The sequence below is a fragment of the Rhododendron vialii genome, chromosome 9a (genome assembly GCF_030253575.1).
Source record: "Rhododendron vialii isolate Sample 1 chromosome 9a, ASM3025357v1".
NCBI classification, from domain to species: Eukaryota; Viridiplantae; Streptophyta; class Magnoliopsida; order Ericales; family Ericaceae; genus Rhododendron; species Rhododendron vialii.
Genome location: NC_080565.1, coordinates 10143077 through 10158072, shown reverse-complemented (window position 1 = coordinate 10158072; position 14996 = coordinate 10143077).

The following is a 14996-nucleotide window of genomic DNA, read 5'->3' as shown; positions in this document are numbered from 1 at the left end:
GTAGGGATTTGATTTTCATTGAATTCTTTTATATATGGTAAAGTTACTATATGTTGTTTCCTATGCCAAAAGGCACTGGGAAGACTAGAACAAACTTCTTTTTTCTAGTTTTTTTGTAAATGTTTTAATCTGTTGATTAAGAAATTCATTAGTAAGTTGCTCTTCAATTCTTTTATATTTAATTTCATTTTGCAAAAATTTTAATTGGTTTGTTTTTGGACTTATCTTATTAATCGATGGAAATATAGGATTTTTTAATTGTTTTAGTTCTCTATATTCTGGTTGTGTCAAGAATTTAAAAGTTACTTGTTGACCAAAAGGTTTAGTGGTAATTCCTTCTTCACTAGTTGTAAAAAGGTAAAGTAAACAGATAAATGTGTTCCTAAAATTACTCTGTCAGTCAGATCTTGTACTAACACAAAAGAAGTCCTGAAACAAATCTTATCTTGACAGATATGTACTTTGGGTAATTTATAATTAATTTGCATTTTACTGCCGTTTGCAGAGCTTAATTGTTCAGTCGTTTTATGGAAATACATGGTAGGAACCAATCCTTCTTGGATACAATTTAGGTCTGCACCTGTATCAATAAGAGCATCAATTTCTATTTTGAAATCATGAACTATTAATTGGACTCTAGTATTCCATTTTTGATAGTGATCCTGGTAGTTAATATTCTGAACGGATAACTGATTATCAGGTTCTTTTTTCAATTTGGCAATGTCTTTTTTAATAAGATTGACTTCTTGTTTGAGGTTCTGTACAGTAGCCTCTTTAATATTTTGACTTTGATTTGGTTTAATAGTGGATTGAGAAGCTATGCTGTTGGGATAAGAATTCTTTTCCCTTTTTGTAACTGTCGTAATAGTTTTAGCCTTTTTATAATATTTTTCTAAGTAATTGAAAAAATAGATTTCAGTTCTTATTTCGTTCATGAAGTTTTCCCATTGAGCAATTATTTTGGCTTGTCTGGATTGTGAATATTTATTAGCATAGTCTTTTCTTTTTTGTTTATTTTTCTTTGACATAAATTCTTTGTATAATTTATCAAAATTAATTTCAAAATCTTTATGTAAAACACGTAAACTTGGGTCAACTTCTTCAAAATCTGTTTGAGTTGGAGACCCTTGGGAGGTGTCTTCATCTTCAAATTTTGACTGTGTAGAATAACAGGGTTTACTAATTTGTGAACTTGACTCAACACCTTTTAATTTAATGCTAGGATCAAGCAAATTTTTGTCTTTCCTAGGCATGGTGACTGATCTGTCTATAGCAACTGAGCTATTTGACCTACTTAATTCTCTGATTCTCAGAGGAGGGTTTGTTCTTTGTTGATCAAAACTCATCCTAACCGTACCATCTAGGTATTGTTGAATATAATCTAGATCAATCGTGTCATTCTGGAGTTTCTGTGGGAAACTCTCATTTTCACTAAGCCAACTGGCTGGTAATTGGATATCATTCCAGGAGATGGTTTTGAGTACTTGAATATTGGCATTTGTGCTACTTTGAATAAGGACAGTTTTGTCTTTTGGACTTTTGACTAATGCATGAATGTTCAAATTAGTTTTCATACATTTGTAATAAAGACGGTAAATTAATGCAATTGATTGACTTCCTTCAAGCATTTGGGTGATTGCTCCAGCAGTTTGAATATTTAATGTTAATGCTTTTAGAATATTTTTATCATTTAAACTAAGGGGTAAATCGGGGTAACAGTTGAAATAAACTGGACCATTATGTAAGCTTGACTCCATTAACCCTAACAGACTATCACTATAGACTGTGAATCTACTGTCTCGTAAAGACAACATGACTGAGGAATTTAATCCTTTTCTTGTAAGTGGTTTAATGGCTACTTGTATTAATCCTACATGAATATATTTATATCCTCTTTCTAGGTGTCGTTTGACTGAATGTTGACTAAGAAAAGAACATCTTTCTTCTTGTTTAGTAATAGCATAAACATGTTCTGCAGTTTTTGCTACTTGATCCGTACGAAAAGTATCATCTAGGAAACTTGACTTGTAAATTTCTTTTACTGGGATTTTGGGAATATTTCAATTAGTTAATCCCGTGTCTAAATCATGGTATTCATGTTCTTCTTGATTGACTATATCCGCTAACTCAGATAAAGAAGCCATTGAAGAACTGGCTAAAGAACTACACTTAAATAATCTATTCATTGTGTTTAATCCTACTGTATTTACTATTTGTTAGCTAATTTTGGAAGTTGGTCTTTAATCTTTGTAATTTCTATTTTAATAAGATTTATTTCATGCTGTAAATCATGTAAAGTAACTGTACATTTACTCCCATAACACAGTTGGTCTTTAATCTTTGCTATAACTGTACATTTACTCACTGTATCCCTAAACCCATATATATATATGATTGAGTTTTTTTTTTTTTTTGATCGGCAAAAGATGAATTTTATTAAAATGGGGAAAGGGAAAAGGAATCCAACAAATAGTTGGACAATACACCATAAGAACAGAGCTCATACACCCAAGGGTCTACTAAGGTCCATTACAGATAATACAATAAAGATCAACCCAAACACCCAAATAAACAAAGAAAGCCCAACACCCCAAAACCAGCCCAAACCTGGATGGCCCACCCAAACCAAACCACAAAACCCTAAACTACCACGGCAGTCACCGCCGTACAAACCACCCCACCGGGGCCCAGCCTCACCGTTAAGCCAAGCCGGCCTCCCCCAGATGTAGAGACCGGCGGCGGGAACCAGCCTACGACAGTGAAAGCCAAGGAAGTCAGGGCTTGAGGGCCAACCACCACCACCATCAGCCACAAACACCGAACAACCCCTGCAACAAAACAATCTTAATCAGCGAGATCACCACCCCAGAACGACGAAATGCCAGCCCCACGCCCGATTGAGAGCTCAGACGGTCGCCGACCGGACTTCGGCACACAAAGGACGACCAAAGCATCACAACCATGGGAGCCACATCCACCCCACCCCCACCGGACTGGATCATCACAGATCAAAACAGCCATATTTACCGATTGTTTTCAGAATAAAGGATAACCTGCAAAAATCAAAACAACAACTAACATTACGCCTCCCCCCACAGCACCATCGCCCAGCACCCACATAATCCAGATTCAGAACCAACACCACCAAAACGAGCCACGCGATCGACGAGGAAACAGGCCACCCCGCGTCGACCGCCGCCATCCCCAAATTTCAACGGCCAACTGGCCAAAAAGAAAACAGACCCGTTAGGCAAAACCCCGTCCGTCCAGCAACGGTGAAACGAGGTGGGGTCCAAACTACCCCAACACCTCCGGCTGCCGTCGAACCCAAAGGAGCGGGTGACAGAGCGGTGACCAGGCGAGCTAGGGAGGACAGAAAAGGCGGCAAGGGCAGTCTGAGGAACAACGATTGCTGAAAAGAGAGGAAGGAGAGAGAGATAGAGAGGGGAGGAGGAGGCAAGCAGAACCGGGGGGAGGAGGGAAGGAGGGAACCTCCCCCCCCCCGCGGCGGCGGCAGACGATGAGCCCTAGCAGAGAATTGCCTCGGTTTAGAGAGAGAAGGAGCAGATAAGGTAATTATATATGACTGAGTTGTCTGGAGCCGGCTGGAGTTGTCTGAGAAAGGTGGGGTGTGTGGTGGGGAAGAAGAGAGGGAGGGATTAGGTGAGGAAATGGAGAAGGAGGAGAGCGTGTGTTCTAATCTCAGCCATCGAAATAAATGGCTGAGATCTTATGTCAAAAATTGTGTTAAATTTTGTATGGATAGAACCCTCCCTATTTGTTTCAAATGAGGGGATCCTCAATTCAGTTAAAATGCGGACCTCCATTTTCCGATCGAATTTCGATAATCCGAGCTGCTCAATGTGTTCAAAATGTGATTTTAAAGGTACTCGCGAGAAATCAGTAAAAAAAATGATCGGGAAGGACTTCATTTGAACAGTTTCGAATAGTTTTTTATTGAACGGTTCAAATAAAAACTGCTCAAATCAAGACCTTTCCGATCATTTTTTTTGGTTGATTTCTCGCGGGTATTCTTAAAATTACGTTCTTATCACATTGAGCGACTTGGAACTTTGAAATTCGATCGGAAAATGGGAGGAATGGGAAGATCTGCATTTTAACTAAAATGAGGACCCCCTCATGTAATATATATATATATATAGGAGGGACACAGAGGGAAGAACATGGGTTATTAGAGTAGTTGGGTAGATTTACTTAAAGGGAAAGACAGTCAATCAAGCACAGTAGGAGTGATTATTCGTTGTAGTAAGTATGAAACATAAATAGTAAAAGCTGAAATGATTTTAATCATGAATAGTAGTTGATTCCAATTATGAATAGTAAGTGAATAGTAAAATTTGTGAGTGAATAGTGAATGAATAGTATTATGAATAGTAATTGAATAGTACGTTAATAGTGAATGAATAGTAAATACAGTTTACTGGAGAAATTACAAGGGTAAGCCGAACAAACTCAGACTTACAGTGAATACAGAAGCAAAACTTCTAACTTGACTGAGTATGGGTATTCTCTTTCTGAAACCCAAACCTCTCTTTCAATCTCTTACTAATTTTTTGACTAGATTTCTCATTGAAACTTATTCTCTCAAAAAAAACCTCTCCTCTACTTCTTACTCTCGGATCCTTTTATAGAATAAGGACCTGAGTTTTACAAAGTGCTGAATGACTCAGCCATGTGACTAAAGTTGGTAACTTTTCTCTTTCGGTGGAGAATAATGACTAAAGTAGGTGACTGTTTCTGCTTTCGGTGCTAGTGGGGTCAAAAGCAGAACTAATTGCTGACTGTTTCTTCTTTCGGTGTAGATGGGACCAAAAGCAGAAATAATTATTGCTTTTACTACTTTTGACTATTGTGACTGGTTTTTGACTATTGCCTCGGATGCCATGCCCTGAATGATTTTCTTAGGCAAATGGGTCCTGAGCATCTTGAAAAGCTGATCCGTATGGGTTATTGTGGGATGTTGCTGTGGCTGATTCTTCAGATGAATTTTCATCTTCTTCTTGACTGGCTTGAGCAATTAACTGTTGAGCTAACATCAATAATTGAGAACACTTGGTTTTGGACTTTGAAGGCTTGGAAGAACTTGGTGTTGGACTTCCCAGTCTGATAGTGGAAAAGGTGGGCGAGCTGGGTTGTGGAAGAACAGCTGCCTTCTTACTTGTTTGATTTTGCACAATTTGAGCTGGAATCTTGATTGGGGTTGGTACTTTTACTGGAAATTCCTCCTTGACTTGTTCAATGACACGTTGATGCTTGTATGCATCCCACCATTTGACCAGATATTGGCGAGTGACTGTTTTGTTGACAATGCAATATCTCCATTTGAAAATCCATGGAACTTTGTATTTGGCCATGAATAACAAAAGAGTCGGAAACTGACTGGTGTGGCTATTTACTTGATACAAAGTTGAAAAGTAATTGACTTGATCCATAAGTTCAGGTGGTAAGATATCAGGAATGGCACCATTTTGATGCCACCATCGAAAGAACCAAAATGGAATTACTGACTTGAACTTGTGGTCAAATGAGAAGAACCAGGAGTGGGTAAAAGATTCATTCTCATGGAGAATGACTTTGAACCATGAATCAATATAATCATAGTAATTATATTGAATTGGATGGTTAGGGAGATCTCGGAGTAGAGATGGGTGTCCCCATTCATCTAAGCTGACTATGTTATGAATGTAGAGGGAATGGTAAATAGCTTTGTTTGGATTGACTCTATCAGTTATGGGCTTTATTACAATTGATTTGTGGTGGAGAAGAATGTCTTTGTAGAAGAAAAGGGTTTTATTTGGGTGAGCCGGGATGAAATGCCATCCAGGAGGGAAAAAGGATTTGACTAGTTCAATTGGGTTGTGAATGTTTTTGTGGACTGGTTCAATGGAAAATAGGTTGGTGCCGACTGGTTTAAGAACGTATTCGGTAGTCCTTGCTGGGTAAGGAAATTTTGGTTGACTAGGTTGAATGGACTGGGTTGAACAAAAGGGATCAGCTGGAATATTTAAGTTGGATGGTGTAATATTGTGGCTAGATGAAGGAGTGAATGCTAGTGCAGAACTGTAACTAGTTTTAGGGATTTGCCCAAGAACTTGATATCTGTTTCCGTAATCAGCTGGAGGAAGTGCAAGCTGGTTTTTGGTGGTTGGTTTCTTGCTTTTTTCTGCCATGGCTGGACTGCAGTTGTGCTTCTGTATAATACTGCTAGTTGAAAACAATTTTAAATAGCGAGAAAGTATTTTTTGAGTGGATGGATGAATGAGAAATTTTATGATTTACTGAATAAAAATTCTCTGGTAAGAATAAGTAAACAACAATACCTAGATGGTACGGTTAGAATAAGTTTTGATCATCAAAGAGTAAACCCTCCTCTGAGAATCAGAGAATTAAGTAGATCAAATAGCTCAGTTGCTATTGACAGATCAGTCACCATGTCTAGGAAAGACAAAAATTTACTTGATCCTAGAATCAAATTAAAAGGTGTTGAGTCAAGTTCACAGGTTAGTAAACCCTGTTACTCTACACAGTCAAAATTTGAGGATGAAGACACCTCCCAAGGGTCTCCAACTCAAACAGATTTTGAAGAAGTAATTTCAAACCAAGTTGACCCAGCTTTACTTGTTTTAAATAAAGATTTTGAAATTGATTTTGATAAATTATACATAGAATTTAAGTCAAAGAAAAATAAACAAAAAAGAAGAGACTATGCTAATAAATATTCATTTTCCCGACAAGAGAAAATAATAGCTCGATGGGAAAGCTTCATGAAAGATACAAGGACTGAAATTTATTTTTTCAATTACTTAGAAAAATATTATAAGAAGGTCAAAACAATTACAACAGTTACAAAAATAAGGGAAAAGAATTCTTGTCCCAACGGCATATCTCTTCAATCCTCCACTAAATTAAATCAAATAATTAAGGAAGCTACTATACAAGACCTAAAACAAGAAGTCAATCTTATTAAAAAAGATATTACTAAAATAAAGAAATCTGATAATCAACTATCTGTTCAGCATGATGAAGATACTAATTACGATAAAGATACTAATTAACAGGATTAGTATCAAAAATGGTATGCTAAAATCAAATTACTAGTAAATGATTTCAAGATGGAAGTTGAGGCTCTTATTGACACAGGAGCAGACCTATGTATTCAAGAAGGTTTGGTTCCCACTATGTATTTTTGTAAAACAACTGAACAATTAAGCTCTGCAAATGGCAGCAAGATGCAAATTAATTATAAATTACCCAAAGTACATATCTGTCAAGATAAGGTCTGTTTCAGAACTTCTTTTGTGTTAGTTTAAGATCTGACTGATAGGGTAATTTTAGGGACACCATTTATCTGCTTACTTTATCCTTTTACAACTAGTGAAGAAGGAATTACCACTAAACCTTTTGGTCAACAAGTAACATTTAAATTTTTGACAAAACCAGAATATAGAGAACTAAAACAATTAAAAAATTATCCTATATTTCTGTCGGTTAATAAGATAAGTCAAAAAACAAACCAATTAAAATTCCTACAGAATGAAATTAGATATAAAAGAATTGAAGAGCAACTTACAAATGAATTTCTTAGTCAACAGATTAAAAAATTTAAGGATAAACTAGAAAAAGAAGTTTGTTCTAGTCTTCCGAGCGCCTTTTGGCATAGGAAAAAACATGTAGTAACTTTACCATACATAAAAGATTTTAATGAAACCCAGATCCCTACAAAATCTAGACCCATTCAGATGAACCCCGAAGTAATGGAAACCTGTAAAAAAGAAATTAATGATCTGCTTAATAATAACATCATTAGAAAAAGTAAATCACCATGGTCATGTCCAGCTTTCTATGTCAACAAAAATGCAGAAAAAGAAAGAGGTGTACCACGATTAGTCATAAATTACAAACCATTAAACACAGTATTAGAATGGATTAGATACCGAATTCCTAATAAAAAAAGATCTAATCAACAGATTGAGTAATGCAGTTATCTTCTCAAAATTTGATTTAAAAAGCGGATTCTGGCAAATCCAACTACACCCTAATGACAGGTATAAAACGGCTTTCACTACTCCCTTTGGACATTACGAATGGAATGTAATGCTTTTTGGATTAAAAAATGCTCCCAGTGAATTTCAAAACATAATGAATGAAATATTTAATCAATTTAGTCATTTTATTATAGTCTACATAGATAATGTTCTCATCTTTTCAAATTCAATTGATGAACATTGGAAACATTTAAATTATTTTCTTGAAATTATCAAACATAATGGATTAGTCATCTCAGCTCCCAAAATTAAATTATTTCAGACAAAAATAAGATTTTTAGGATATGATATTTACCAATCAACCATAGTGCCAATTAGTAGAGCAATTCAATTTGCTGATAAAATTCCTGATGAAATTACTGACAAAAATCAGTTACAAAGATTAGTAGGATCCTTAAATTATATAGCAGAATTCTATAAAGATCTTAGAAAAACATGTCAACCTTTATTTGAAAGATTAATAGACAATCCCCCTCCTTGGTCACCCCTACATACTTCTGTAGTCCAGCAAATCAAGAAATATGTCAAGACATTACCATGTCTAGGTATTCCTACAGTCAATTCATTTAAAGTTATTCAAACTGATGCCTCCGACATTGGTTACGGTGGCATACTTCTCCAAAAAGTCCATCCTGATTCCCCTGAACAAATTGTTCGCTTTCATTCTGGTCTTTGGAATAAAGCACAAAGCAATTATAGCACTATTAAAAAAGAAATTTTAGCACTAGTATTATGTATTTCAAAATTTCAAAATGATATATTAAACCAAATGTTTTTAGTCAGAGTTGATTGCAAAAGTGCAAAATATGTTTTAGAAAAAGATGTTAAAAATATAGCCAGTAAACAGATCTTTGCCAGATGGTAGTCAATTTTAAGTATTTTTTATTTTGATAGTGAATACATTAAAGGAGATCAAAATTCTATCCCTGATTTTCTTACCAGAGAATTTTTATTCAGTAAGTCATAAAATTTCTCTTTCATCCATCCACTCAAAAAATACTTTCTCGCTATTTAAAATTGTTTTCAACTAGCAGCATTATACAGAAGCACAACTGCAGTCCAGCCATGGCAGAAAAAAGCAAGAAACCAACCACCAAAAACTAGCTTGCACTTCCTCCAGCTGATTACGGAAACAGGTATCAAGTTCTTGGGCAAATCCCCAAAACTAGTTACAGTTCTGCACTAGCATTCACTCCTTCATCTAGCCACAATATTACACCATCCAACTTAAATATTCCAGCTGATCCCTTTTGTTCAACCCAGTCCATTCAACCTAGTCAACCAAAATTTCCTTACCCAGCAAGGACTACCGAATACGTTCTTAAACCAGTCAGCACCAACCTATTTTCCATTGAACTAGTCAAATCCTTTTTCCCTCCTGGATGGCATTTCATCCCGGCTCACCCAAATAAAACCCTTTCCTTCTACAAAGACATTCTTCTCCACCACAAATCAATTGTAATAAAGCCCATAACTGATAGAGTCAATCCAAACAAAGTTATTTACCATTCCATCTACATTCATAACATAGTCAGCTTAGATGAATGGGGACACCCATCTCTACTCCGAGATCTCCCTAACCATCCAATTCAATATGATTACTATGATTATATTGATTCATGGTTCAAAGTCATTCTCCATGAGAATGAATCTTTTACCCACTCCTGGTTCTTCTCATTTGACCACAAGTTCAAGTCAGTAATTCCATCTTGGTTCTTTCGATGGTGGCATGCCATTCCTGATGTCTTACCACCTGAACTTATGGATCAAGTCAATTACTTTTCAACTTTGTATCAAGTAAACAGCCACACCAGTCAATTTTCGACTCTCTTGTTATTCATGGCCAAATACAAAGTTCCATGGATTTTCAAATGGAGATATTGCATCGTCAACAAAACAGTCACTCGCCAATATCTGGTCAAATGGTGGGATGCATACAAGCATCAACGTGTCATTGAACAAGTCAAGGAGGAATTTCCAGTAAAAGTACCAACCCCAGTCAATATTTCAGCTCAAATTGTGCAAAATCAAACAAGTAAGAAGGCAGCTGTTCTTCCACAACCCAGCTCACCCACCTTTTCCACTATCAGACTGGGAAGTCCAACACCAAGTTCTTCCAAGCCTTCAAAGTCCAAAACCAAGTGTTCTCAATTATTGATGTTAGCTCAACAGTTAATTGCTCAAGCCAGTCAAGAAGAAGATGAAAATTCATCTGAAGAATCAGCCACAGCAACATCCCACAATAACCCATACGAATCAGCTTTTCAAGATGCTCAGGACCCATTTGCCTGAGAAAATCATTCAGGGCATGGCATCCAAGGCAATAGTCAAAAGCCAGTCACAATAGTCAAAAGTAGTAAAAGCAATAATTATTTCTGCTTTTGGTCCCATCTACACCGAAAGAAGAAACAGTCAGCAATTAGTTCTGCTTTTGACCCCACCAGCACCGAAAGCAGAAACAGTCACCTACTTTAGTCATTATTCTCCACCGAAAGAGAAAAGTTACCAACTTTAGTCATATGGCTGAGTCATTCAGCACTTTGTAAAACTCAGGTCCTTATTCTATAAAAGGATCCGAGAGTAAGAAGTAGAGGAGAGGTTTTTTTTGAGAGAATAAGTTTCAGTGAGAAATCTAATCAAAAAATTAGTAAGAGATTGAAAGAGAGGTTTGGGTTTCAGAAAGAGAATACCCATACTCAGTCAAGTTAGAAGTTCTGCTTCTGTATTCACTGTAAGTCTGAGTTTGTTCGACTTACCCTTGTAATTTCTCCAGTAAACTGTATTTACTATTCATTCACTATTAACATACTATTCAATTACTATTCGTAGTACTATTCATTTACTATTCATTCACTATTCACTCACGAATTTTACTATTCGCTTACTATTCATAATTGGAATCAACTACTGTTCATGATTAAAATCATTTCAGCTTTTACTATTTATGTTTCATACTTACTATAACGAATAATCACTCTTACTGTGTTTGATTGACTGTCTTTCCCTTTAAGTAAATCTACCCAACTACTCTGATAACCATGTTCTTCCCTCTGCGTCCCTCCTTCCGCCCCCTCATATATATATATATATATATATATATATATATGAACCCTTAATGAAACTTCGTAACTTTGTTAATGATTGTATTATTTGCATTTTACACTTGTTGCATCTTGCACCCAGCCTGTCTATGAGATTGGGAAGTACTTATGGGCTCCTATCACTAGACGCATCAATTAAGCCAGAAAATAGTCGACGAACTGGGAAGCACTCTGGAAGAAAGTGTCTGAGTTAGGTACCAAAAGAGATGATATTGTTGCCGAAATTGAAAGATTGAATCTGCAGAAAAATCCAACTAAAGAATGCGAAGCATGGAAACAAGAGGTGGTGGAGATGGAAAAGAAGATTGAGACCATAAAGCAACAGTTCAATGTTGAGAAGAAATGTCTTGGGGGATTATGTCCTGACATTTTTGCTCGTATAGAGCTTGGTGAGCAAGTGGTAAATACGACCAGTGACATTGACATACTCCTAGATAAGTCCAAGTTTGAAAATGGATTTCTTGTTGATCCACCATCAGCAAAAGTAGAGAAGAAGCCATACTCCGCTTCAAAATTATCAATGTCTGCATATCATACTTTGGAAGTGGTACTAAATAAAATTCGAGACGAGAGCTCTCCAAAGATTGGTATTTGGGGAATGGGTGGAGTAGGTAAGACAACTGTTTTGGAGCTCTTGAACAATTCGCATGAAGTCACAACATTATTTGATTTTGTAATTTGGGTGACTGTCTCAAAATCTTAGAGCATTAGAAAGCTACAGAACGAAGTTGGGAAGCAATTATCATTAGAAATAACTACTGACGACTCTAATGATTGAGTTAGAAGCAAATTGTTTCAAAGACTTGAGGACAAGAAGTACGTGTTACTTTTGGACGATGTTTGGGATAAGGTGGATTTAAGTGTTGTTGGGTTCCCCGACGCCAATCAAGAAAATGGTTGCAAAGTTGTTTTAACGACAACGAAAAAAGAAATTTGCCGGAAGATGGGAACTTATGTTGAAGTCCACGTTGCAGTTTTGCCTGATAAAGAAGCATGGGAGATGTTTTACTCAGAAGTGGGACAGGTTGCAACGCTTCCAACCATTAGACCTTATGCTCGTGATATTGTTAGAGAGTGTGATGGCTTGCCACTAGCTTTGAAGGTTGTAAGCAGTGCATTACGAAAGGAAGAAAATGAGAACATATAGAGGAATTTCTTAAGAAAATTAAGGTCACCTGCCACATCTTTCATTGAAGACTTGGAAGAAAATGTGTTCAACATTCTAAAGGTGAGTTATGACAAATTAAAGGTTATTGAGGAAAAGAAATGTCTTTTATTTTGTGGATTGTATCCAGAAGACTCTGAGATTGACAAATCTAAATTGATAGAATATTGGAGAGCAGAGGGGATTTTTTCTAAAAATCTTACTTTGGCAGAAGCACGTGGTAAGGGAGATGCAATATTGCAAGGTCTTATAGATGCGTCCTTATTGGAAAAATGTGATTGGGATGACTGTGTGAAGATGCATGATGTTATTCGAGACTTGGTATTGGCGATGACTTCCCCAAAAGGAGAAGAACCCCAACAACTGGTGAGAGCTGGAATTGCTTTAGAGAAGATTCCAGATGCAGATGCAGTGGTTTGGAAAAAGGCAACAAGAATATCATTTATGGATCGCGACTTGTGCAATCTACCAGAATCGCCAGACTGTCCTGAGCTTTTGACATTGTTGCTTCTAGGAAATACAAATTTAGAGGTGATTCCAGAAACTTTCTTTAACAAAATGTCTAAACTCCGAAGTTTGGATCTGTCACGCACCCGTATCAAATTATTGCCAACTTCCATATCTAAGTTGGATAGTCTTCGAGAACTAGTCCTTTTAGACTGCGGCTCCTTGGAGATTGTCCCTTCTGGAGCGTTATGTAGTCTTTCACAGATGGAGGTATATGAATTGAGTATTGGGCTGAGTGATGGGAATATAGAGATGGTTGCGAAAGAACTGAGCAACTTGAGCTCGCTCACTTTCCTTGAATTCGACTTCGGAAGAGTAGATAATCTGCAGCACTTCCTGGAAAATAGCATATCATGGAGAGAGAGAAGATTGGCACAATTTTGGTTCTATGTAAACGACAGCAAAATTGAGTGCATAGGAGATTGGGCTATTGATTTGGCCTTTAAGAAGTATAGTAAAGTTGGCAGACATGAAGTGGGTACAAACACAAAGTAGGTTAGGATCAAAGAGAATGAATACAAGACACATGATATATTAGGGAAACACTAGCTTGAACTAGCTTGGTCATTACAATAGGCAGAGCCCTCCTTTTATAGGCGTAAGGAGGGAATACTGACACTGGTATTTACATCATGGCTTACGTACAAACATTGACTTGCAAGACTAATTACAACATATAATTGGTGTCAAATAGTATAACAGTATTGCACCAATTATCACACCTGACAAAACTACAGTACTATACCAATTATCAAAGCTAACTATTATGACGTAGACTTTAGGTGACCTAAACAATACTAACTAATTATTTTACCCTCTCTTGGAAAAGAAGACAACGACAACACTACATTTACTTTATTACATCACACTGAAGTAAATAAACATTCACTACACAGCTGGCATGAGCACGGGGATGTTATTCGGGATTATCTGAACCACTGCTTCTAGAATAGTCTTCAGTTTTGTCAGTCAAGTAATACTGTTCCAAAAGATAGCGGATATTTTGGTGCCATTCTTCTGGATAAGTATCATTGAATTTCCAATTTGCAGATTCATAATGGAAGAGAGATGAGGGAACTTCTGCAGGTGTCAATCCATTGAGTGAACATAGTGTTTGAGTCATGACCAGATAATTTCCACTGTCGCTTTGGATGTTCTGAGATTCTGGATATACAGAGAGAAATATAGTGTGATACTCTTTCTGCCAAGTGATAGAACCATCTGGATTGGGATGACTCCTGTTGTTACGACTTGTCCAAAAAGCAAATTGGAGATCTCCGCCTGCACTGTTGGGGATTTGTCTGATCTTCTGTTGCTAGTAGGATATGCTTCTAAAGAGCAAGAGAAATTTCAAAAAGATATCTTCTGGAGGATGGACTTGATTGAACGCCGCATGAGCCAGATAAACCAAGACTGCTGATTTAATAAAATAGACACTTATAGTATACACATCAACTAAATACCATAAGAGGAGATAGGCTTCTTTTTTGAAATAAAAAATATTGTGGTAAGACACTTCAAACTGGGTGAGGAAGGGATAGACAGGATGGAAAGGTAAACCTTTTATGGGACCTTCATCAAGACCATATTTGAAAATACAGAGATGTTGAAGGTTTTGACACATTTGGACACACCTGGAAAGAAGGGTTAACTCCAAAATTTGATACTGAAGGTGGACAGGAAGATTAACTGGGTAGAAACAAGAAATCATTGGGAAACAACCTGGAACAAAAGATTGTGGTTTTGTTTTTGAAAATTGATTGATTTCTTTTTTGAGTCTTGACAAAAAAATCAGGGAGGACATTTATTTTTCCTTTTACGTGAACATCATCAAAACTTCAATTGGAAAACCAATTTGCCCATCTAAGTAACTGTGCCTTTGGAAGGTGCTTCTGTTTGAACTTGAGCATGCTGGGTAAGCTCATCATATCAGTCTCAATTAGAAAATGATGAAATTCAAATTTCTCAATGCTCCTTTTAATTGCCAGAATTTCTTTGTAAGTAGAGTGGTAATGATGTTCTGCTGGAGAGAAATCACCACTCTTTAGTTAGTACTGTTTAGGTCACCTAAAGTCTTCGTCACAATAGTTAGCTTTGATAATTGGTATAGTACTGTAGTTTTGTCAGGTGTGATAATTGGTGCAAAACTGTTATACT